The 23,101-nt window shown below is 53.9% G+C and overlaps 2 protein-coding genes across 17 annotated transcripts in view; both read left to right on the forward strand.

The window, feature by feature from the left end:
- Positions 1-23,101, forward strand: part of LOC137434292 (trafficking kinesin-binding protein 1) — a 1,208,017-nt gene that overhangs the window by 815,484 nt on the left and 369,432 nt on the right. The gene's annotated exons all lie outside the window — the stretch shown is intronic.
- Positions 16,688-23,101, forward strand: part of LOC137434291 (catenin beta-1) — a 193,715-nt gene continuing 187,301 nt past the window's right edge. For 4 of the 16 annotated variants that reach the window (XM_068127165.2, XM_068127169.2, XM_068127168.2 and 1 more), the window contains exon 1: positions 16,688-16,825. The gene's annotated coding sequence lies outside the window, so the exon portion shown is untranslated. The other 12 variants (XM_078785245.1, XM_078785241.1, XM_078785249.1 and 9 more) reach the window with 8 other exon arrangements.

Below are 23,101 nucleotides of genomic sequence, written 5' to 3' on the forward strand. Positions count from 1 at the left end.
GGAGGTCGGAGGAGTGCGCGAGGAGGTGAGGCACTGTGAGGAGCACATGGAGAAGGAGGTGAAAAAGGGGACTGTAAAATTGCAAGGGTGCATAGAGGACCTGACGCAGGAAGTAGAACAACTGACAGAGGGACAAAAAGAACTAACGGACCAGGTAAAGTAGAACACAGCGGTAATAGGAGGGTTAAAAGCGACACAAAATGACCTAAAAAATGACTTGGTAGCGACGAAGAGGGAATGTCAGATGGTACGTGAGGGACTGACAACGAGGTTGGACGAGGTGATAGAGGTAATGGAGACGAAGGACCGGCAGGTGAGGACGCACATGGAAACGGTCAAGGTAGCCTTGGAGGATGAGCTTGAGGAGACGTACCGGGAAATAAAAGGGGTGAAGCAGAAATTAGAAGAAGTGGAAGAAGGGGTGAGCGAAATTAAGAAGCGACGGAGAGGGGATAAGAAAGAGATAAAAGAGGAGATAAAAGAATTGGTCCGAAGTCTGTGTTCGGATCGTGATGATGTGCTCATTAACCGGATGAGGGATTCGCAGGTGATGGAGGAGAAGCGAAGAGGAAGAGGACCCGGTGTAAGTGGTGACCAATATGGTCGTGCGTATGATGCGCCAGGGGATTTAAGAAGCTTGGGGGTCGAGATGGACCCGGGTGTTCGTGAGAGGCCGTTGGTGAAGTGTGCGACAGGTCTGGTGTGCGAAAAAGGAGGTGTGCGAGAAAGTCCGACTCTGGGGTGTGTGAGGAAAAAGTGCGTGCCAAGGAGTGAGGGTGCTGGCGAGAGTGAGTCGGTCGTAGCGCGTGGGCGAGGGAGCACATGGAAGCGCGGTGTGGTAAGTGTTACAGAGGGTGTGACGGGAGAGTGTGTGCAAGAGTGTGCGCGAGAAAGGTGTGTGCGCGAGAAAGGTGTGTGACGGACAGGTGCATGGGGAAAGAGTGCGCTGTCAAAGGCAAGGAAGAATGCACGCCTGTGGTAAGTGTTACAGAGGGTGTGACGGGAGAGTGTGCGCAAGAGTGTGCGCGAGAGAGGTGTGTAACGGACGGGTGCATGAGGAAAGAGTGCGCTGTCGGGAGTAAGGGTGAGTGCGTTGTCAAGAGTGGAGGTGAGAGTAGTAAGAGTGACACGGAGCGTGAGTTGGTTGTGACAGGTGAGAAAGGAAGCACACCTGGAATGGTAGAGCGTGAGTGGGAATGCACGCTGGAATTGGTAGTGAGGCACGTGGTTGGGTGTGCGAACGAGAGCACACCTGTGATTGTCACAGAGGAGGTGACCGAGGAGGGGGCGCGAAGAGGTGTGTTGGTGAGGTGTGCGACCAACGAATGTGTGCCAAAGTGTTCGGTGGTCAGGTGTGTGACCAAGGCTGTGAGTGGAATGAGGGTACCTGGGTGTGTAAGGAAAGGTACGAGGAGCATGGGAACGGCTGGATGTGTGAGCAAGGAACGGGCTGCGGGGTGTAAGCATGCAGGTGAAGCATCGACGTTAAACGGGTTAGCGGTTAGAGCGACTTTTAGCCGAATCGGGCCCTCGGTGCGTGCTGGGCCTCGCTTTGAACGGCCGCGTCCGTGCTCCACTAGGCGGAGCGGGCGGCTGGATAGGAAGGGTCGTCATGGCGACCACTTTTTGGTGAGACGTGCCGGCAGGTCGAGAGCGGGACATTGGATGGCTCCGTGCCGAGATGGTGCGTGGGATCTCGGCACGGGTAAGCCCCGTCCCTGCCCCGAATGCGGAACGTATCCAGCCGCTGGCACCAAACAACCCGCATTCATTGCTCGGCTTTACGAAGCCGGGCTTTGGACAGGAATTGGCGCACCGAGAGGCATTAGTGAGTAGACTGTGGGATGAGGTTAGTGTTTTGGCCCCGAAATTAGAAAAAAGCAAAATTTGATGATTGGCAAAGGATTGGCAGGAATGATTGGCAGATGATGGGCAGTGATTGGCAAATTTTTGATTTGTTGAAATTTTATGTGCCAAATTGGTAGTGGGAGATGCCCGATGTGGTGGGATGGCAACTCTGTCATCCTTCCCATGTGGGGGCAAAGGAGCTATAGTTTATGGGGTGTATGGCAGTGAAAACTAGCCCGGGTGGGTTAGGTTATATTGTAGGGATCTAGCGAAGATGACATTAGGTGACGTTAAGTTTAGTTAGTGACTGATACCTGTAGTGGGGACGCAGGTAGATTAGTATGGATGATAATGACGAGGGAGCGCAATAGTTTAAAGGGACGACTGGGAAGCGCAAGTTTCAGAGGGGAGTAGTTAGATGAGATGATGCTGTGTGAGAATTGAACAGGTGTGATTGCACAGGTGTGCAACTGGACAGGTGTGTGGAGCAGTGTGTGAGTAGTGAGTGTGTGGATCAGCGCGAATGCGCTTGGGGAGAGAAGGGTGCAGGCGGCACCAAGAATGAGAGCACAGGTGTGCAAGTACAGGTGTGTGGAGAGAGTTGGAGTAAGTGGTACGGAGTGGTGTGCATGGTGCGAAGGTGTGAATGGGGGAAGAGTGGACCCCCATCACGGATACCCGGGGCGGGTAGTGTAAGTGTTAGGTAGAGGGTATAGGTAAATTGTGGTTGGATATTGGCATTTGTGGTGCGGATGCAGAATGGTGTTGTGGATGGGTGCATTAGTGTTGTGGAAATGGCTGGGCGTGTAGCCTGTTAGTGTGTGTAGTTGGTTGGGCACTCCACCACTGTGAGGATGTCGGCCAGGTGAGGCCGCAGGTGGGCTCTGGGAGCCGGTAGTTGTGAGTGGGTGCCTGAGGATCCCGGGTGTGGATCGGGCAGCCCAGTGCCAGAGAGGGCACCGAGTGGGGAGAGCGCCAGAGGGCCTTCCCCAGGTAGTTAGGTTAGGGTAAGGAGCAGGTAAGCTCGGAGGCAACTGCAGTGGTGGGGGTGTGCAGGTGGGTAGACCCGCTGGGAGAGGTACACGCCACAGCCCAGAAATTGTGCGAGGGCACCGGGAGATGAATCGGGGGAGTGAGACCCCAAATTGAAAAGCACCACAGTTTGGGCAATGGGAATTGGTTTTTAGAACCCATAGTGTAAGAGGGCCAATGGATTGGCAGGGAAAGACCCCGGGTAATGTAAAGTTGTTAAAGTCATTTAGGAAATAGTTAGGATTGATGAACCTGTCACACCATACGCAGCCACTTACCTGTGGTGATGATGATGACTCCACACCTGTGTTTTCTTTGTTTTGTGTTGCAAGAAGTAAGGATTGCTGTGTGGATTTGTGAGATGCATCACGACGTGGATGAGACATTGGGGTGATTCCATCTCTCCCTCCCTAGGAGGGACTGATGATGAATTGGTGATAGCAAATTATGATGTTGAGTTGGAGATGGCAAATTTTGATGAGAGTTGAAAATGGCAAATTTGATTGGTTAGGAGGGAGAGAAGACGAATTTGGTTTATGGGAGGAACGGGGAAGACAGTAGGGACGTTTGTTGATGTGTAAAGTAGATGTTTATGGGTAGTGTTGTGTTTTGTGGATGCAGTAAGGGGTAAGGGAGGGGCCATGTAGGTTACCTGGTGGGGGGGGGGGCGTACGGTAGGAACGTACCTGTCTCACCTGGTTCCCATGTGCCCCCATTGTGCATCATCTTGTATTGCGTGCACTTTTGCGCCCTTACCACCTTACTCACTTGTCTGCTTCTTTTGTCTCCCACCTCCGAGGATCTGGCTTTGGGGCAGAGAGAGAGGAGAGAGAGGTGCTGGCTCCGCAGTTGTGGGCCTGCACTTTCGCTGCTTGCTGCCTGGATCGATACACCCAATGGACCGCAATTTTGGTGGCCACCCACAATGGACCGCAGTTCTTTTGCGGCCAAGCACCACCCGTGGATGGACCTATGGGTCAACGTGGCACCTACGCCATACAGGTGAACCACTTATAGTTGGCCCCCTTGACGGCCACAATAAAGAAATGGACGCGGTTGGCGCCTTTCTTTATTTCTAGGGAAGCAAGAAGGCCAAGTGCACCACACGAAGAGCAAGAGACACCTGCAGGGTTAGGGGTTGTTGTTTTTATTTTAATGAACAATGGTGACTGCACCGGATGGTGCTGATTGTACATGATGGGGTGGTGCTTTTGGTGCTTGGAAGGGGTGCTCTGCACATTATTAAAGGCCGTAAGGCCACAGAGCACTCGTGGGTTGGTGTATCGATGCTGGCATGCGTGCTCTCTCTATGCATAACATCTGCATGTGTTCCTCCAAAAACAGGTCCTGGATCGTAGTGTAAATATCAGCGTAGTCTTATGTAAATAATGCTCCCTACCGGCTGTATGTTTAGTTTGCGAATTCTTTCCACGATTCGGTTATCCTGTGGGTGTTTTTCTGTGAGGAGAAGGGTGCAACGTCGCAGGGGGACATATTTACTCATTTGTGAATATCTGTAAAACTGTCGCACTCAGGGTAGAGTTAATAGTAGAGGGAACTACATCTGAGTGCCACACTAAAATAGGTAAAAATTTATCGGGTCGGGACGCCCCGAGGGTAGAGAAGGGTGCAATGTTGCGGATATGGGATTTGGCCTCCATATCCGCTTGTAAATATTCCCCTATTTCCCCAATACCCCCCAACTATCCCCAATCCCCCATTCCCTAGTCCCATTGCCTGTAAATAACACTCTGTAGAACCGACCTTCCCCTTTTTCCCCCATTAAATGTCGTGCCCAGGTCCACCGCATCTCACGTAGACAACTTTAGGACCTCTTGCTAGTTATTCTTAGTCTATGTCAGTTAAGGACTCGTTTCCATTAATTCTGACTCTTCGTTGCACCAGAATGTGATTGTATGGCACCAGTAGTGAGTTTAGGACCTCCCCATACCTCCTTCCATCTTCCTCATGAAACAATAACAACAACAACAACTACAACCATAGCGGGGGCGGCGCGGCCACGGTGCGGGGAGTGTGCGTCCTCACACCGGCTTGGTTAGCCGCCATTGCCATGTGCGCCCACGGGGTTACCACGAAGGGGCTGGCTGTCAGCTCCTCGTCAAGGGCGGAGCCCGGTAACCCCCGCACCCAATAACAAGCAACCGGCCGATTCCATCTGGGGCGGAGCTAACGAGCCGAGGGCGTGTCACTCCCCGCCGGATATACGCAGCCACTTACCGGACGTGACGTCAGATGCGCCCCCAGCTTGGAAAGACAAGTCGCGACCTCCGAGCGCTGAGCGACCTCCCCGCATCTTTGGACCGGACCGGGTCGATTTTGCCCCTGAGCCAAGGTGCACCTTGAGCCATCGAATACCTGCCCCTCCTTGCCATCAATCCCCGTGTGAGTCAGTTTTGTCCCGTTTGTCTGTGGTCTGTCGGGAATAAGATAAGTGTGTCTAAGTGCCTATCTTCCTATGCTGTCTCTCTCATCCCTGTAATCTAAACGTTCCGAACTAATATAACCTCCTCCGGAGGCCTTGAGAAATGTACCTGGTGTCGTGTCATTTAACCTAGCCGTTGTGTCCTTTCCTTCATTGATCTAGCGTAGCGCGACTCGGCCAACGTTCGAGTATAATCGGGTAACTTGTGCGAACACGGCGGCCATTCCGCTCGGCCCATCATAACATCTAAGTCGTGTCTGTAACAATATATATATATATATACATATATATATATATATACAATATATATATATATATACGTATATATATATATACACGTATATATATATATATATATATATATATATATATATATATATATATATATATATATATATATATATATATATATATATATATATATATATATATATATATATATATATATAACTGTAAGAAATAGTAGAAACTCCAAAGTACGAGCAGGGCGTCTCATTTGTATTGAATATATAATCGTTAGATTAAATAAGACGCGGACGTAGCTTCAGGACGTCGATCTTTAATTGTCGACCAAGCTTTCGACCAACAAAGGTCTTCTTCTGAGTCTACAAACCTTTGCAGTTTTTTGCATGCCTGCTGTTTTTGTAGACTCAGAAGAAGACCTTTGTTGGTCGAAAGCTTGGTCGACAATTAAAGATCGACGTCCTGAAGCTACGTCCGCGTCTTATTTAATCTAACGATTATATATATATATATATATATATATATATATATATATATATATATATATATATATATATATATATATCATGGAGCAAGTGTTTGTATGTCCATTCTTCACCCATTGGTTGGACAGCTGACCTGACTCCAACCACAAATGTAACATGAAATACTTAACCAAAAGTACCCAGAGGACCCAAAAGACGCCGAGGACCCTAAATACCACAAGAACCCCAAATACCCCAAACGACCCCGGGGATCCTAAGGACGCAGACGAACCAAAATACTCCAAAGACTAAAAGACCCCGAAGGCCCAATGGACCCCAAACACAAAAAGACCTAAAATACCCCAAAGACTGAAAATATTCCAAAGACCCTTAACAGCCCCGAAGACCCAAAACACCCCAAAGATCCAAGAGAACCAAAAGACCCTTAAGACCCTTAAATAACCCGAAGACCGAAAAGACACAGAGGATCCAAAAGACCCAAAATACTCCAAAGACCCTGAAAGACACAAAATACCCCGAATACCCAAAAGACCCCAAAGACCATTAAAGACCCAGAATACCCACGATAACCAAAATATCCTGAAGACCCAGAGAAACCAAAATACCCCGAAGACGCAAAATACTCCAAAGACCCTTAAAGACCCAAAATACCCCAAAGACCCAAAATATCGGAAAGACTCTTAAAGACGCCAAAGACCCAGAGAACCCAACATTACCGCTTTGCACCAAAAAGGTGCAAAAACAGATCCTTGCAACTACAGACCAATCAGACTGCTCCCAATTATCAGCAAAGTCATGGAATCCATCATCGCTTCGATATCAAGTCCTTCCTCTTCTCCAATGGCTTGATATCTGATCATCAATTTGGATTCATACTAGGTCATTCTACTCTGGACATGCTGCTTCTGCTGTCTCAACAATGGATGGAGGTCCTCAATGCCAAACAGGAAATCAGAGCTGTCTCCCTTGACATATCCCTTGCCTTCGATACGGTCAGGCACCCCGCTCTGCTCACCAAACTCTCCTATGGTATCCATGGAAATCTCCATGCATGGATTGCGGACTTCCTCTCTGGTCCCAGGCAACGTGTGGTCCTGAATGGATTTCTCTCATCTCCCCTTCCTGTTCAGGCTGGAGTTCCCCCAAGGCAGTGTTCTGGACCCTGTGCTTTTTCTGGACTTCATCAATGATATCTCTGACTCTCTGGAAAATCTGGAACTCCCTCTATCTCTTTGCTGATAACACCACTCTCTGCCACTCCATTCCTCATCCCTCAGATCGGCAGTCCGCAGCCTCCTCACTCTCTTCAAACCTGGACAAAATCACAGACTGGTCAAACACGTGGAACATGTCCTTCAATCCTGACAAATCTCACACTCTCACTAGGTCTGTCCGAAAAGACCGTCTGGACAACCCTCCCATATACTTTCTCAACCCACCCTCTTCAAGAAGTTCTGTCACTCAAGCTTTTGGGTCTCACTATCTGCCATGATCTTTCCTGGGAAAACCGCATTTCCAAGCTGGCCTCCAAAGCTATTCCCCGACTGGGCATCCTCCGTCGTGTGAAGTCCTTCCTTGGCACACCTGAGCTCCTCACCACATACAAGGCTTTCAGCCTCAGCTCAATGGAATACTGTTCTCCCCTCTGGGCTGGTGCTCCCGCCTCACACCTAGCTCGGCTTCACGCTGTAGAAACCAAAGCTTTCAGAATCATTGCAATCTCCCACGATGAAGCTAACACACGTGCCATAGGCACACACACACACACACACACACACACACACACACACACACACACACACACACACACACACACACACACACACACACACACACACACACACACACACGACATACACACACACACACGTGACACACACACACATGTGACATACACACACGCATGTGACATACACACACGCACGTGACACACACACACACACACACACACACACACACACACACACACACACACACGAGTGACATACACACACGTGACATACACACACACACAAACACACACACACACAAGGTGGGTGGAGGTGGGTGGACACTTTGAGACGTCGAGGGCTGCATTTCACATTCTGAAACCCGCATTTGTAGTTACCAGCCCATCTCACACGAACGATGATGGTGACAATTGATATGCACCATCTGTTCCGAATGATATAAATTCTTCAGAAATTTCGAGTTTGAGGGTGTGAATGTATCCGTCATCTGTTGCGCATCTTTTTACTTCAACGCATCCCTAAAGCTCTGGATCCGGTAACCCTAAATGAACCCAACTATCTTCACTAACTAAGCTGCTAGTAGTTTGTGCAGTTATAATTTTTTACATATTTTCCTTGAGGTTGATGGGAAATCCTGGTAAAGCATTGTATTGTATGTATTAATATATTGTAGCGGTCCCCGCTGAATGTACACAATCGCCTTGCACCTGCCAGGACACGGCCAGGGCGCGATCGCCATGCCGGGCTCGTCCGGACGGGCCCAGACGCGCCTCTCCTGGGCATGCCCGGACTCGCTGTTCCCGGGCACGCCCGAACCTCCCGGGCACGCCCGGTCTCGTCTTTCCCGGGCATGCCCGCTCTCGCCTTTCCAGGGCTCGCCCAGAGCGCCCGGGCACGCCCAGCTTCGACTTGCCAGGCCGCGTCCAGGACGCCCGGGCATGTCCAGACTCGCCTTTCCAGGGCTCGCCCAGAGCGTCCGGGCATGCCCGCTCTCCCCTTTCCAGGGCTCGCCCAGAGCGCTCGGGCATGCCCAGCCTCGACTTGCCAGGCCGCGTCCAGGACGCCCGGGCATGTCCAGACTCGCCTTTCCAGGACTCGCCCTTGACACCCGGGCATGCCCGGTCTCGGTTTTCCCGGGCAAACGCCCCGGCATAAATGTGTATATATATTGCTGCCCGATAAACGGGCTTTTCAGAATACCTGAGCTGTTTTGTTTCAATAAAGCAACTCGGACGAATTCCGTCTTTGGTCGCGTCAATTCTTTCGACTCGCGTTGGAGCGCAGCTCCTTCACTGGTGACCTACCGACATGGACACGGCAGTGACTCTTAAACTGCCTACCTTCTGGGAGGCTCACGCGGCTGTTTGGTTCGCCCAGGCGGACTCCCAGTTCGCCCTGCGAGGCATCACCGCGGACGACACCCGCTTCCACCACGTCGTGGCAGCGCTCGGTTCCGCCACCGCGGCCCGCGCCCTGAGCCTCCTCGAGCACCCGCCGGCTGCTGACAAGTATGACGCACTGAAGACGCTCCTCGACGCTTTCGCCCTCTCACCGGCGGCACGCGCACGGCGCCTGCTCGACCTGCCCGAGCTCGGCGACACGCGCCCGTCCGAGTGCATGGACTATATGCTCTCGTTGCTCATTGAGCACTCTCCGGATTTTCTGTTCCACGAGCTGTTCCTTCGCCAGCTGCCTCACCCGGTACGCCTCGCCCTGGCTGGCACGTCGATCACCGATCCCCGCGCCCTCGCCAGGGAAGCCGATAAGATCTCCTCGGCGGGCCAACACATCGGCGCGGCTACCTGAAGCCTGCCACCGTCCGAGGCGACGCCCGAGCGCCCTGCGCGGTTGGAGGCCGAACTGCCGGTGCAACTGGCGGCCGCCACGCCGCGCCGACCGCTTCCGACACAACGGCCGGGGCCTCCACCTGACCAGGCGTGGTGTTATTACCACGCCAGGTTCGGACACAAGGCTCGGACGTGCCGACCCCCGTGCACTTTCGGCAAGTCTGGAAATGGCCGGGCCGGCGTTCATTCCCAGCCATGAGCGCCGGCCACTCGGGCAACTTGCTTTTTATTCGGGACAAAGCGTCCGGGCGGCGTTTCCTTTGTGACACCGGCGCCCAACTGAGCGTCATACCCGCCTCCGAGCAGGACAGGCGGGACGCCGTTTGCGGCCCCTCTTTGGTCGCTGCTAATGGCTCGGCCATACGCACTTTCGGCCCGCGCGACGTCACCCTTTGCTTCGGCAGCCAGCGCTTTCAGTGGACCTTTGTGACCGCCTGCGTCCCCATGGCTTTGCTGGGCACCGACTTCCTCTGCGCGCACGGGCTGCTGGTCGAAGTCAAAACGTCATCGCCTTGTCAACGCCGAGACCTTCAGCTCCCTGGCGTGCACGATGAGCAGCTCCGCGCCGACCGAACTGGCGTGCGCCCTCCCGACGGCGAACGAGTTCGCTCGCCTGCTCGCGGAATTCCCGGCCCTCACGCGGCCGACGTTTTCGGCCGTCGCAGTGCGGCATGGGAGCGAGCACCACATACCCACTACGGGCCCGCCGGTCTACGCCAGGGCCCGCCGCCTCGACCCGGCCAAGCTCGCCGTGGCAAAGGCCGAGTTCGACGCGTTGGAGCACCTCGGCATCGTGCGGCGCTCCAATTGCACGTGGGCCTCACCACTGCACATCGTGCCATAGCCGAGGGGTGGATGGCGCCCGTGTGGCGACTACCGCCGCCTCAACGACGCTACCACCCCCGACAGGTACCCGATCCCGCACATCCAGGACTTTTCCGCCCGTTTGGCGGGACGGGTCATATTTTCCAAAATTGACCTGATACGGGGATACCACCAGGTACCTGTCCGGGCGGCCGACGTCCCGAAGACGGCCGTCATCACGCCGTTCGGCCTGTTCGAATTTTTGAGGATGCCGTTTGGCCTCAAGAACGCGGCCCAGGCATTCCAGCGCTTAATGGACGGCGTGCTGCGCAACTTGCCATTCTTTTCGTCTATCTGGACGACAGCCTCGTCGCCAGCACGTCCCGCGCCGAGCACCTGCTCCACCTCCGAACACTGTTCGGTCACCTCGGCGAGCATGGCTTAATTGTGAACCCGGCCAAATGCCACTTCGGCACGACGACCGTTGACCTTTTGGGCCACCGCATCACCAAGACCGGGGCCGTGCCACTGCCGACCAAGGTCGAGGCCATCACCACGTTCCCGCGTCCCCGTTCCATCAAGGCCCTACAAGAGTTCCTCGGCATGGTGAATTTTTATCACCGATTCGTGCCCCGCGCTGCTCAGCTCATGCGGCCCCTTTACGAGGCCCTCCGGGGCAAGCCGGCCAAGCATGACATCGTTTGGTCCGCGGCCATGGACGCGGCCTTCGCGAGCGCAAAACGGGCCCTCGCCGACGCAACGCTGCTGGCTCACCCGGTGCTCAACGCGCCCATCGCCCTCACTACGGACGCCTCCAACTACGCGGTGGGCGCCGTCCATGAACAATGGGTGGACGGGGTTTGGCAGCCACTCGCCTTTTCAGCCGGCAGCTCCGGCCGAACGAGTTAAAATACAGCACGTTCGACCGCGAGCTGCTCGGTCTATTCCTGGCCGTTCGCCATTTCCGACACCTCCTGGAGGGCCGCCCGTTCACGGCTTTCGTCGACCACAAGCCGTTGGTCTACGCAATGGCCAAAGTCACGGAGCCGGGGTCGGCCCGCCAGCAGCGCCACCTCTCCGCCGTGTCGGAATTCACCACGGACATCCGGCACATCGCCGGCAAAGACAACGCCGTAGCCGACTGTCTTTCTCGGGCCAGCGCGAACGCGGTCCACCTCGGCGTGGACTTCGCGCTCATGGCGGCCGACCAGACCACCGACACCTCAGTGCAGGCCCTCCGGGCGGCGGACACGGGCCTCCGCCTGGCCGACATCCCCTTCGTGGGCACCGTCCTGCTCTGCGACGTCTCCCAGGGCCAGCCTCGCCCCATCGTGCCCGTTTCTTGGCAGCGCCGCATCTTCGCCTCCATCCACGGCATTTCTCACCCGGGCCGGAAAGCTTCTCAGAAGCTGGTGTCGGCGCGTTTCGTCTGGCACGGCCTGCGACGGAACGTCCGCGACTGGGCCAACGCCTGCACGGCCTGCCAGCGGGCCAAGGTCCACCGCCACACCCAGGCCCCGCTAGCACCTTTCACCGTGCCTGCACGGCGTTTCGACCACGTCCACGTGGACCTGGTGGGTCCCCTGCCCCCATCGCGGGGGTTCACCCACCTGCTCACCATGGTGGACAGGACCACCAGGTGGCCGGAGGCCGTGCCCCTCACCTCCACCACCACCGCCGACGTGGCGCAGGCGTTCATCGCCAGCTGGGTCGCGCACTTCGGCGCACCGGCGGACATCTCGTCCGACCGCGGCCCACAGTTGACGTCCAAACTTTGGGGCGTGGTCGCCCGCTCGTTGGGGGTCACGCTGCACCGCACCACGGCCTACCACCCCCAAGCCAACGGGTTGTGCGAGCGGTTTCACCGCTCCATGAAGGCCGCACTCATGGCCGGCCTTCAGGACGATGGTTGGACCGACCGGCTGCCGTGGGTCCTTTTGGGCCTCCGCACGGCCCCCAAGGAGGACCTCCGGGCGTCCGCCGCCGAGCTCGTCTATGGCCAGCCGCTCCGCGTCCCGGGCGAGTTCGTGCCCGACGCTACCAGTCCCTGGTCCGCCGCACACCAGCGCTCGGACCTCCAGGAGGCCGCCCGCCGATTTGCCCCCGTGCCAACGTCCCGCCACGGTGGCCCCCAGTCCTACGTCCCCCCGGCGCTTCGCACAGCGGAGTACGTCTTTGTGCGTCATGAAGCGCACCGGGGGCCACTCCGGCCGCCGTACGACGGGCCCTTCCGGGTCCTGCGACGGGGCGACAAGTCCTTCGTCGACGACGTCGGCGGCCGGTCGGACCGGATCTCTGTGGACCGCCTCAAACCGGCGCACGTGGACGTCGACCGACCACCACGGTTGGCCCTTCCTCCGCGGCGAGGCCGCCCCCCGTCTACAGTTCCCCCCGCTCGACCACCCACCACCGGATCGGACCCCCCCCCCCCCACGACCCTCCAGGGGTCGCTTCGGCCAGGTCCTCCGGACCCCCCTTAAATTGACCCTGCCGGTGCAGGTCGATTCTGGAGGGGCGTGTGTAGCGGTCCCCGCTGAATGTACACAATCGCCTTGCACCTGCCAGGACGCGGCCAGGGCGCGATCACCATGCCGGGCTCGTCCGGACGGGCCCAGACGCGCCTCTCCTGGGCATGCCCGGACTCGCTGTTCCCGGGCACGCCCGAACCTCCCGGGCACGCCCGGTCTCGTCTTTCCCGGGCATGCCCGCTCTCGCTTTTCCAGGGCTCGCCCAGAGCGCCCGGGCACGCCCAGCCTCGACTTGCCAGGCCGCGTCCAGGACGCCCGGGCATGTCCAGACTCGCCTTTCCAGGGCTCGCCCAGAGCGTCCGGGCATGCCCGCTCTCGCCTTTCCAGGGCTCGCCCAGAGCGCTCGGGCACGCCCAGCCTCGACTTGCCAGGCCGCGTCCAGGACGCCCGGGCATGTCCAGACTCGCCTTTCCAGGACTCGCCCTTGACACGCGGGCATGCCCGGTCTCGGTTTTCCCGGGCAAACGCCCCGGCATAAATGTGTATATATATTGCTGCCCGATAAACGGGCTTTTCAGAATACCTGAGCTGTTTTGTTTCAATAAAGCAACTCGGACGAATTCCGTCTTTGGTCGCGTCAATTCTTTCGACTCGCGTTGGAGCGCAGCTCCTTCAATATAATATACTTCCATCTTGTGTTCCCAGGTTCCCCTTTCGTGATAACGATTCTCAAGATCTCTGAACCCTGACGTCATTTTTTCCTTTCTTCCAATGACCTCTGGTATCGTATACGTATTGCCTCTCCCCTCTCCCTCTTTCAGCTCCCTCCATCTCTCTCTCCCAGTTCTCTCCATCCTCATCCTCTCCCAGCTCCCTTCCCCTCCTCACTCAGCCCTCGCCCAGCTCTCTCCCCTCCTCTCCGATCTCCCTCTCTCCTCTCCCAGCTTCCCCCACCTCCCCCAGGCTCCTCCTTCTCCCAGCTCCCTCCCTCCTCCTCCTCCTCCTCCTCTCCCAGCTCTCTCCTCCTCCTCCTCTCCCAGCTCTCTCCTCCTCCTCCTCTCCCAGCTCCCTCCCTCCTCTCCCAGCTCTCTCCCCTCCTCTCCCAGCTCTCTCCCCTCCTCTCCCAGCTCGCTCCTCCTCCTCTCCCAGCTCGCTCCTCCTCCTCCTCCTCCTCTCCCCGCTCGCTCCTCCTCCTCCTCCTCTCCCAGCTCTCCCCACCTCCTCTCCCAGCTCTACCCCCTCCTCTCCCAGCTCTCCCCCCCTCCTCTCCCAGCTCTCCCCCCCTCCTCTCCCAGCTCTCCCCCCCTCCTCTCCCAGCTCTTCCCCCCTCCTCTCCCAGCTCTCCCCCCCTCCTCTCCCAGCTCTCCCCCCTCCTCTCCCAGCTCTCCCCCCTCCTCTCCCAGCTCTCCCCCCTCCTCTCCCAGCTCTCCCCCCTCCTCTCCCAGCTCTCCCCCCTCCTCTCCCAGCTCTCTCCCCTCCTCTCCCCTCCTCTCCCAGCTCTCCCCCTCCTCTCCCAGCTCTCTCCCCTCCTCTCCCAGCTCTCTCCCCTCCTCTCCCAGCTCTCTCCCAGCACCCTGCCCCTCCTCTCCCAGCTCCCTCTCCCCCTCCTCTCCCAGCGTCCTCCTCCTCTCCCAGCTCTATCCCCCTCCTCTCCCCGCTCTATCCTCCTCCCCGCCCAGCTCTCTCCCCCTCCTCTCCCAGCTCTCTCCTCCTCCTCTCCCAGCTCTCTCCCCCTCCTCTCCCAGCTCTCTCCCCCTCCTCTCCCAGCTCTCTCCCCCTCCTCTCCCAGCTCTCTCCCCCTCCTCTCCCAGCTCTCTCCCCCTCCTCTCCCAGCTCTCTCCCCCTCCTCTCCCAGCTCTCTCCCCCTCCTCTCCCAGCTCTCTCCCCCTCCTCTCCCAGCTCTCTCCCCCTCCTCTCCCAGCTCTCTCCCCCTCCTCTCCCAGCTCTCTCCCCCTCCTCTCCCAGCTCTCTCCCCCTCCTCTCCCAGCTCTCTCCCCCTCCTCTCCCAGCTCTCTCCCCCTCCTCTCCCAGCTCTCTCCCCCTCCTCTCCCAGCTCTCTCCCCCTCCTCTCCCAGCTCTCTCCTCCTCCTCGCCCAGCTCTCTCCCTCTCCTCTCTCTCTTCCTGTCTCAGCCCTCTCCCCATCCTCTCCCATCTCACTCCCTCCTCTCCCAGCTCTCTGCCTTCCTCTCCCCTCCTCTCCCAGCTCTCGGCCTTCCTCTCCCAGCTCTCTCCCCTCCTCTCCCAGCTCTCTCCTCCTCCTCCTCCTCTCCCCTCCCATCCCCTCCTCTCCTAGCTCTCTCCCCTCCTCTCCCAGCTCTCTCCCCTCCTCTCCCAGCTCTCTCCCCTCCTCTCTCAGCTCTCTCCCCTCCTCTCCCAGCTCTCTCCCCTCCTATCCCAGCTCCCTTCCCCCTCCTCTCCCAGCTCCCTTCCCCCTCCTCTCCCAGCTCCCTTCCCCCTCCTCTCCCAGCTCCCTTCCCCCTCCTCTCCCAGCTCCCTTCCCCCTCCTCTCCCAGCTCCCTTCCCCCTCCTCTCCCAGCTCCCTTCCCCCTCCTCTCCCAGCTCCCTTCCCCCTCCTCTCCCAGCTCCCTTCCCCCTCCTCTCCCAGCTCCCTTCCCCCTCCTCTCCCAGCTCCCTTCCCCCTCCTCTCCCAGCTCCCTTCCCCCTCCTCTCCCAGCTTCCTTCCCCCTCCTCTCCCAGCTTCCTCTCCCCCTCCTCTCCCAGCTACCTCTCCTCCTCCTCTCCTCTCCCAGCTTCCTCTCCTCCTCCTCTCCCCCTCCTCTCCTCTCCCAGATTCCTCTCCCCTTCTGCTCCCAGCTTCCTCTCCTCCTCCTCTCCCAGCTTCCTCTCTTCCTCTCCCCCTCCTCTCCCCCTCCTCTCCCAGCTCTCTCCCCACCTCTCCCAGCTTCCTCTCCCCCTCCTCTCCCCTCCCAGCTTCCTCTCCCCTCCTCTCCCAGCTTCCTCTCCCCCTCCTCTCCCCGCTTCCTCTCCCCCTCCTCTCCCCGCTCCTCTCCCCCTCCTCTCCCCGCTTCTTCTCCCCTCCTCTCCCCGCTTCTTCTCCCCCTCCTCTCCCCGCTTCCTCTCCCAGCTTCCTCTCCCCCTCCTCTCCCCCTCCTCTCCCCGCTTCCTCTCCCCGCTTCCTCTCCCCCTCCTCTCCCCGCTTCCTCTCCCCCTCCTCTCCCCGCTTCCTCTCCCCCTCCTCTCCCCGCTTCCTCTCCCCCTCCTCTCCCCGCTTCCTCTCCCCGCTTCCTCTACCCCTCCTCTCCCCGCTTCCTCTCCCCCTCCTCTCCCCCTCCTCTCCCAGCTTCCTCTCCCAGCTTCCTCTCCCCCTCCTCTCCCAGCTTCCTCTCCCAGCTTCCTCTCCCAGCTTCCTCTCCCCCTCCTCTCCCAGCTTCCTCTCCCCCTCCTCTCCCAGCTTCCTCTCCCCCTCCTCTCCCAGCTTCCTCTCCCCCTCCTCTCCCAGCTTCCTCTCCCCCTCCTCTCCCAGCTTCCTCTCCCCCTCCTCTCCCAGCTTCCTCTCCCCCTCCTCTTCCAGCTTCCTCTCCCCCTCCTCTTCCAGCTTCCTCTCCCCTCCTCTTCCAGCTTCCTCTCCTCCTCCACTCCAAGCTTCCTCTCCTCTCCCAGCTACCTCGCCCCTTCTCTCACAGCTTCCTCGTCCTCCATCCTCTCACAGCTTCCTCGGCCTCCATCCTCTCGCAGCTTCCTCGGCCGCCTCTGCCTCTCCCTCATATCCCATCCCCTGTTCACTTTAACTCCTAATTCCATTTCCCCATGGTCGGCCCACCCCTGCCTCTTAACCACACCCCTTCCTCTTAACCCCGCCCCTTCCTCATAACCCCGCCCCACACCTATCCCCAGCAAGAGCGCTTCACGGAGAGTCGCGCACAACGCCGCGTCGGACACGCCGAGGGAGACGTGGGCGGAAAGGTACAAACGCGACCCTCCTTTGTTTTCATCTCGATCTGTCTCTCTTTATCGGATCCTGTCCGCCCGAGACATCGACGCAGCGTTCGGAAGCAAAGTTTTCAAATGATGTCGTATGGTCTTAATTCCCCCTTCTGTGTCTGTATCCATATTATTATTATGTATATGTACACACGTTATATAATGTATAATATATAGTAATCGCCCGTGTGTTTGAGCGTACTGTACACGTCACACGTGTTTCATGTATACGTCCCATTCCCGGGTTTGTTCCGAAATCCGAGTGATCGGGACCCGGAGGAGCCGTGTTCGCTCGAGGCCGATAAAGCTGTTTGTCTCCGAATTAGACCGAAGGCATCCTTGGTGTCCATCATGGGGGAACGTTCGTGCTCGGCCTTTTATTGACGAAGCGGAATCCCCCCCGAGCTCGAGCTTGTTCGGTCGCCGAGAACGACCTTCCAGGTCGAGTCCGCGCGCGTGCTAACCTCGACTACGTCACCGCACCTGCCCGACGTAAACAAGGTGGCTCAGCGCACGAGCGGCTCGGAGACGGTCCTTTCGACTCCTTTCCGATGACCTTTCGTCGGTCGCTTCCTTCCTTTGATCTCCCCGCTTGTATTTACCTGTCGGGGTTCTCATGGGGGCTTTACACCTGGGCGCGGTTTTCTCTTCGGCGATTCCTTTCGAATGTCTGTCAGAAGGTACAAGAATCCTCCGCCATAACAATTTGCCAACCCTGAAAGTTTGCGGTAGTTGAAATATGAACTTCGCCGAAGACTTTGTAAGACCACGGAACTCATTTGTTGAGAAAGGTGTAGTGAGATGAGACCTGTGCACCTGTTTACGAGTGGGTACAAGGATAAGTGAAAGATTTCTGGTGAAGGTGGATGGAGGTGGTTTTTACACCTGTCTCTTGTCTGTTTGTGAGCAGGATATATCAAAAGGTTGTGGACAGATTCAGACTTGGTGGAGAGGTTGGGAATGTGACAAGGACAAAATGATTCGATTTTGGTGAAGATCCAGCTCCGGATCCAGATCTGAAGATTTTTTTTGGTACTCCTTCACCTTTGAGATGACCATGACCAAGACCACTCATTTTTTTCATCTTCAGGTGCATAGGGCTGCCGATGCATTTTCTTGGCTATCGGGCACAATCCTGGATGGGTCGCCACTCCGGCGCAGGATCACAATTCAGCGATAGGGTAAAAGACGACACACACACACATATATATATATCTTCTTTTCTTTTTTTTTAATTATGGACTTATGGCAAAACTAGGTAGTTCAATTGGTCAGGTGACAACAACAAGCCAATTAGACTTTGTTTCAGGTCTGAATCCAGATCTGGCCTATCGGTGAATACAAACAAAACAACAACAGGCATTTTAAGGCCATTTTCCCTGCTAGAGCGGGGGTTCGTCTTGTGATCCCCATGACAATCTTCTCCATGTTGCCCTATTTTCTGCATCTCCCCTTGTTAACCCCCTTGCCCGCATTTCTTCTTCCACCATCTTTAGCCAAGTCTTTCTCGGTCTTCCCCGTCCTCTACTTCCTTCTACATGCATTTCCATCACTCTTCTCAACCAGTCACTTTCATCCTTCCTCAACATATGACCAAACCATCTCAACCTGTTCCTCTTCACAGCATCAATCACAGGCTCTATTCCCAGCATCTTTCGCAATTCATCATTTGGCTTCCTCTCTCTCAACGATACTCCACACATCCACCGAACCATTCGCATTTCCACCCTTTCCAGCCTTCGTTGCTGCTCTACGTTCATTACCCATGTCTCGCTCCCATAAATCATAACACTTCTCACACATGCAGCATACACCTTTCCCTTCAGCTTCAACCTCACTCCCCTCCTCGTCAGCACGCCACTCAGTTCCCGAAACTTCTTCCATGCACATCTCACTCTAGCAACCGTTGCCGAGTAATGATCCACTTTCTCCATTCAGCATATCTCCGAGGTGAATACAAAACGTAAACTGGTTCGGCCTGGCGGAGGTATACCGACCGAGTGACCTTCTAGTTTAACTCAAGTTTAGACTTGTAAACAAAATCAGTGACAGGTTAGAATATTTAGCTGCTCCCCTCCATCCTTCAAAATTGCTTGGTGTTCAGTCCATGACTCATCTAACTTTTGAGGCCTAACGGGTCCTCACAAAAGTGGTTGTGTTAGTGTCGCCCGCCCGAGACGCGAAGAGTTTCCGGGTTGTAGATCGGATAATTTCCAATGACCCAATTGGAAAAATTAAAGAAAAGATGTCCCACCTGTAATACCTTCTCAGTCCTGGTTACATGTTCAGTATCCCGCACACCCACGCCAGAGGGCTCTCTCACTGATACGACAGCGAGGGATTTTGAACGTGAAATGTTCAGTACTGTATGAATCACCCTGCCTGGGAAACACCTGGATGACAGTTTGTAGCTGGGTCAGGATTCAAACCCAGGTTGGACGGTTTAAAGGTGTGTGTGCAGACGTCTAGGCCATTCTGTCAGTCCCAGAAGAATACTAGCACACTGCAAATACTGTGACATGGGCTGGCAGGGTAGCCAAAATGTATACACACTCACCGTTGAGCTGTCTAGCCCAGGTTTGAATCTTGACCCAACTGTCATGCTGGTGCTTCATGGACAGGGCAAGGCATCAATGTTTGTGTGTGTGCGTGCCGTCACCCCAATGCACGTTGAGTTGCAGGACCCATCTTCTAGCATTAACTGGTTGTCGTTAAAGATCGCACGTTGTCTTTTTTGAAGAGCAGCACCACGAACAATTTGCAAATTCCTGTCACCCTGAGTCAAAACATCAGGCCTGGGCAGCCGATTTTGATGAAGTCTTGGGCCCTAACGTTCCCCGGCCAACTCCACAACAATGTGGGAATAACCGGGGCCTTTAGGATAAGTCGTGGTATTAATGCTATCGTAAATTTAATACAGTAGTACAATTGTACAATGCAAATGATACTGAGCCGAATGCAAGTATGAACAGGTTTGAGGGTAAGGGTGACTGGTGTGGGTGCGGACGTGGGTGGGACACACGTGGGTGGGACTCTTATTCACCGATGACTCTCCGCACATATTCTGAAAGTGATGAGCAACCGAGAATTGTTGTTGGGATTAACCGAGTGATAAATAATAGGGTATTGCGATGGGTGTTTTATTTTTGACACCACCAGAGTCATTGGTGGATATTTTTTTTCCCTTCCTAAGTTCGACTAACAGATTAGCTTTCACAGGGGACGCAGCTGTGCCGCTGATGCAGTGACCCCCATTACCAGTCAGCTGGTACTCATTTTGCCGACCGCAGAAGGATGACAGGTTGAGTCAACCCACCTGGTGTTAATTCAACAGCATGACAGGGACTCAGGACCCTAAGATCTCAAACCAGTCACGTTAACAGTTAAGCCAACACCCACTCCCTTGTGTGTGACCCACTCCCTTGTGTGTGTCACGTTAACAGTTAAGCCAACACCAGGCCTTGTTCAAGCAATGCTAACGTCTTTCTATACCTCCATCCCCACCCATCCCCAATATACAGGTACATATGATTATATAATATCTTTCTTACTAATCGTACTTACCTTTCTGTTGGACTCAGCACTCAGACGCAGCATGACAATACTCAGCCCAACATGGCTGCTCATGGCAAAAGCAGGTTTTTGTTTTTGGGGTGTGATGGACAAATGAGGCCTCATACCGGGCAAAGAGTACTGGGCAAAGAAAGGAAAAGCATGATAAATGGATGAAAATTTTCTGGTAATTTATAGAACTCATGAAAGCTTGAGGGCACTTGAATTTGGTCACCGTGGTAATATATGTGCCAGGCCACCAATAACTGGTGTCTATAGACCTGAGTGGGGCACGCAGTCTCGGGTTGGATCTCACGGTGTGGCAGATCTGTGGTTAGACTTTGAGCTAGATATAAGAGGATTTGGGATTGTAACTGGAAGCACTGGTTACACCAAGAGCTATTATTGCCCAAGCATGTTGAGACAGCCTTTGGCTACACTTCATACCTTTTCTGTCTCTGAGCACAATTTGATGAGGTAATCTTTTCTTTTTTTCTTTTCTTTTTTTCCAATACCTTTTTCTCTCACATGCATAAAGGTTTTAAAGCAGGTTTAAAAAAAAATCTTTTAAAGCAAGCTACTTTTATGGAATTGCTTTCCCTTTGCAGTCGAAGATAGCTGTTCACGCCCAGACCACTTTTTACCTTGGCCCAGACTGGACGCCCAGTTTAAAGTCCATCCGAGGGATGACAGTATGAATGTAGCTGGGCCGAGACTCAAACCCAGGCTAGACAGCCTAGAGGCGAGTGTGCGTATCTCTAGGCCATCCTGGCAGCCATACGATACATGTAAACTGGTAAATATAAAGCTCGTTCTGATTACTCATTCTTGATTTAATTGATTTACTGTGAAGCCATTATCATCGGGTCAGATATTGAACCCAGACCAGACATAGATAGATTCACTATCTCTCTGGCGGCCTACTAGACAATCGTTAATAATCTAAAATCAATCAACATCTTAAAAAGTACGGTTGCTAAGTTAACATGATGATAACTCAAATCGGTTGTTAACGACATGAAACAGGGCAACACCCCTTAACATTTGTCTTTGACTTGGAATCATAAACTCTGTCTATTAGCGTTGCTTAGAAACCGATAAAAGTGTAAACATTTGGTTTATCTTATAATTTTTGACTTTTTTTACACAAACAATGTATCCATAAACTGTAAGAGTTCATTACGATCACTCATTTTACACCGATCACTCATTTTACACCGCCCTCCCTAGTCCATCTCCAGGCGCTGCATGACGTCATCGCTGGGTTCCGAAGGCCTTCGAAGCCCAGCGATGACGCGTGCCAAAAGGGAGTACTCAGTTTTAACTCCGTTTGCTACTTGCAAAATCGAAGATTTTTCAAGTACATTGGTCGGTTGCGTTTGTTATTCTTTTTGTCACTCACCTACAGGTCACAATTCTAAACCGATTGTCATGAAACTTCACCAAGTTTCACAGGTCGTCACAATTGAGAAGCCTATTGATTTTGAGGTCAAAGGTCATCTGGAGGTCAGATTTCTAAAATCGCAATTTTTCATTTGATTGACTTGAAAATTGAACAGCATTTGTATATTGAATCACTAAATTGGGAAATCAACTATTTTTGAGGTCAAAAGCTGAAAGGTCAACCTAAGGTCAAACTTCTAAAATAATCAATTTTCATCTGAAAAATCATCAATTTTCATCCGATTAACTTTTAAATTAAACAGGAATTGCACAGTGTATCGCTGATTTGAGAAACCAACTATTAAGGGCAAAGGGACAAAGGTCAACTAAAGGTCAAACATCTAATATCAACTTTAATCCGATTAACTTGACCTTTGATTTAGATCGTCATTGTAATCTTAATGAAATGGACAATTTGATGTATCCATGGCAACTTTTTTGGGGGGGAAGGGTGGATTTTGCAAGGACCATGCTCTGCATGACGTTTTATTGTTTGTTTTATTTGTTTTCTTTTTTGATTGTTTGTCCGTGCGATATCTCAGCCATCCTTTGAGCTAGGAAGCTGAAATTTGGGTACAATAGTGAGCACGTGCTTTGCAAAAAATGGTATTAAATTATTTTTTTAATGAATGAATTAATGGCTTAATTATTATCGATTTATTAATTACTTATTTATTTTCTTTCTAATCTGGGCAATATCTCAGGCACCTTTTGAGCTAGGAAGCTGATATTTGGACACAACAATGAGCATGATTTGGCTGTAAAAGGTATTTTTGATTTATCGTTTAATCAAATAATTGATGAATTATTTAATGTTTTGATTAATTACTCAACTTTCAAAAAATTACAGAGTCGAATGAAGCAGTGATGGTTTAAGTATGCTGTTAGCCAATTGATAAATAAATTAATTATTTTACGATTATTATCGATTTATCAAATTCATCAATCAATCAATTGATGATGATGATGATATGATGATGATTGATGCCTGGTGTTGGCTTAGCGGTTAGGGTGCTGGCTTGGGATCCTAGGATCCTGGGTTCGAATCCCGGTCGATCGCTGAATTAACGCCAGGGGGGTTGACTCAGCCTGTCATCCTTCCGAGGTCGGCAAATTGAGTACCAGCTTGCTGGGATGAATGATCCCGGTGTGTACCCCGGTTTAGAATATGTACACCGTATCCCTGCGCATCGTAAGAGGCGACTAAGGGTTGGCGTCAGGAAGGGCATCCGGCCATAAAAACATTGCCTCAAACAGTGAACC

The sequence above is a fragment of the Myxine glutinosa genome, chromosome 10 (assembly GCF_964187855.1).
Source record: "Myxine glutinosa chromosome 10, kmMyxGlut1.1, whole genome shotgun sequence".
NCBI classification, from domain to species: domain Eukaryota; kingdom Metazoa; phylum Chordata; class Myxini; order Myxiniformes; family Myxinidae; genus Myxine; species Myxine glutinosa.